The sequence below is a fragment of the Eurypyga helias genome, unplaced genomic scaffold (assembly GCF_000690775.1).
Source record: "Eurypyga helias isolate BGI_N326 unplaced genomic scaffold, ASM69077v1 scaffold5871, whole genome shotgun sequence".
NCBI lineage: Eukaryota > Metazoa > Chordata > Aves > Eurypygiformes > Eurypygidae > Eurypyga > Eurypyga helias.
In genome coordinates, this window is record NW_010230062.1 from 10,742 (window position 1) to 14,242 (window position 3,501).

Consider the following 3,501-nt stretch of genomic DNA (forward strand, 5'->3'; position numbering starts at 1 on the left):
CATGGGCAGGGACACCTTGCACTAGACCAGGTTGCTCAAAGCCTCATCCAGCCTGGCCTTGAACACTTCCAGGGATGGGGCATCCACAGCTTCTCTGGGCAACCTCTTCCAGTGCTTCACCACCCTCTCCGTGAAGAACTTCTTCCTGATATCTAATCTAAACCTCCCCGCTTTCAATTTAAACTCGTTACCCCTTGTCCTGTCACTACAGGCCCTTGTAAAAAGTCCCCTCCCAGCTTCCTTGTAGACCCCTTCAGGTCCCTTCAGAGCCCAACTCTCTCTGCCTCTCTTCACAGCAGAGGTGCTCCAGCTCTGTGATCATCTTCATGGCCTCCTCTGGACTCACGGCAACCAGTCTATATCCTTCTTCTGTTGTGGGTTCCACAGCTGGATGCAGCACTCCAGGTGGGGTCTCACAAGAGCAGAGTAGAGGGGGAGAATCTCCTCCCTTGACCTGCTGACCACACTTCTGATACAGCCCAGGAAAGAAGACTTTTTCTGAGGTTAAGTCTGTCTCAAATAATTGCCAAAATTGCCTTTCAGGAAACAAGCTCTTAAATGAAAATGTATGATTACTTCTATTGGTAGAGGTAATTGCTTCTAATTCTTGTTTCTAATACTTTAGTTTGACAGGATTTCAGATACATAATGTTAGTAAGCAAAAGGTATTAAAATATATAAACTGTATATTTGTTAAGCAACAAAATAGAATTTTGGTATGCTTATGATTTAGGAGAGAAAAAATTACAAATGTTTAAGAAGTGTGTTAGGAAGGTTTTCCTTTTGTTTGTACAACACACTCAATTACAGTTTGAAGATAACTGCTACTGTGGTTGGGCGACACTTGAAATTCTTGGATATCTTTTTCTTTTCCCAAACAAAAGGGATAAAAATATCAGCTGCATGCTAAGGTGAATTTCAATGCATTTTTGGATGAGTTGTTTACTGCTATAGATTTTCCTTGGCCAATATAATGCGTGGCATAAATTGAAGCAATTGTGCTGTATTGTACTCACCATCAGAGTTCCCTCAGTCTCTCAGTAGAAATTGGTTTTAGACATGAAAATAATCTTTGAATGAAGTGAATTCTGCTGAGACAATTAAAAAAAGAGTTTGGGTCAAGAGTTGTGATTGTCTTTTCGTATTAATACAGTATTGCTTACTTCTGTATGAGTTAGTTTTTTTTTTCTTTTAAATCGTTCCATATTTATAGATGTAGTTTTGAAAACTTTGTTGTCATCTAACTCACTTAAAAGAATGTCTGAGAAATAAGCCTCTTAAAAGAAAGCATTTTCTCTAGGCTACCCTAAAATATACTGAATAATTCATGGAAGCCATTGAAATACACACAATGAAGAATGAAGCAGTTAAAGAAATACACTTCTCTGAGCTCTGAGTTTATATATTTAACTATTTGTTCTATGTTCAAGATAAGGTCAGCAGTGAGACAGAGAAGTAATGCTCGGGAAAAAAATGTACCAAGAAGTTATTTTTTATATGTTAGTTTAAAATACAGTAAATAATTGAGGACAGAACCTGTCAGTGGTTCTGTCAGCCTAAAGTGTGTTAAGCAAATCATAACAGGGTTTTGATGGTATTCCTCCTAGAGCTAGTTTTAAGGGACCTTTGTTGTGTGTGGTTTGCTGTTCCCAAGTCTTGCAGGACGGGTTCACCAGGACAGAGCCGTGTCTGGGAAGTGCAAAGAGCAAATGATATTCTGCATGTTTGTGGATCACTTCCTTCACCCATTTGTGAACAGACTGTTGAGGAGCCATGGTCTTTACTCAGCTGCCTTTTAAGAACCTAATTGACAAAAAATATAATCCTATGAAAATCTGTTTGAAAAGAAGGAAAAAATATTCTCTTTAATGCTTTTATGTGAAACATTTATACACATAATTCAGATTGAATGTCCATCCATCCATATGTCAGTTGTCAGAGAAGTTCTGTCCATTAGGTTTGTTAAGCAATTTCCAAGATAAAATAACTTGCAGGCAACTATAAAATTAATTTGAATAAAAGCTAATCTTTTGAGGAGTAAATAAATGTTGGAATAGATTCTAAGACAGTAATTGTTGTGTATAGTATTAGCTATGTACAATATGTTTCTTGCCTTGTTTGAGAAAAAATATAATTCCCAACAGATGTTAAAGATTCCCAATAACAACTCTACATTTGCTGCAACTGGTAAAAAAAACACAAAAAAAAACCCCAAACAAAACAAAACCACAAACCAAAAAAAATCAAAACAAACCCCAAACCTACCCTCACCCTCCTATCCAGAATCTAGGTCTATGAATTTTACTCTACATAGAAAAATTGTACAAGTTTCCCAAATTATTTTCTCAATCTCTTATTTTCCCCAGTTTCATATTTTAGGAAAAAAAACAAGTCAAACAAAAAACAACAGCACACACCTCCACCCCCCCTAATGTTTTCTTTCCAAAAAAACTCTTATCTTTTTTTCAAACCAGAAGAGCATGCAGAATTCTCCTTGAAATTGTAGAAGTATTATAATTTTAACCTGTTTCAAAGTAAATTTTAGTGTTAGCATAGTTATCTCTGTGAAATTTTCAGTTATATTAAATTCACCTCAGTATCTGATTTTTTTTTTTTAAATTATTTACTGATGCAGTGATTTACTAGTGTAGTGGTATTAGTTAGTTAGATGGATAAATATGTTTAACATAAAAGTGCTTCTCATCTTGATTTGTGTTACATGGCATGTTTAATAATGTTCTTGAGATGAGACATGCTAATGTTTAAAAAAAACACAAGAATTTGCACTGATTTAAACCTAAGGTTTAAAGCAAATCATCTTCTGAGTGAAAACACTGAAAAATGTTTAGGATGGTATCACATGTTGGGAGGCTTTGATGTTTTGTAGTTTTTTTCACTAAACACTGAAAATCGTTTGTGGTTATTTTACAATAGGCATCCCTTAATTTAAAATAATGGAAGTATGCTCTGCTGACATATATTGTAAAAGTCATAATAATAATAGCCCAACTCATTTGTTTTCTTCTTTCAATATTCAGAACTCATGACTGGAGCAACAACAAATTAGGCAAAATACTTGGCTTATTGATGAGCTAAACATGCACACCATAACATCATTTTCATATTTCTCTCTTCAGCTACAGACAGAAATGTGCAAGTTTTAAAAATAAGCATAGTTCTCCTGTGCAAGACCTGCAGCTAAAATATATACCTACTTTATTGCTGTGCTGTGAACACTATAAATATATAAGCTAGAGTTTTCTGTCATGAGCACTATCACTCAGTGGAACTGAAGATGACCTCATAGATTCCTTGCCTCTTTCTTAGCCAGCTATAAAAAAAAATACTCAAAGCTGAAAGTACCTGAGTGGGAATGGATGCACCATAGCACAGTTCTCACCTCACCACACACAGAGGCAGACATTACAAGAAATGGGTCAGTTTGGCAGTATGCAAACTGTTCAGATTTGGACATTTACCTATGCATGTGTAATTTCTGAT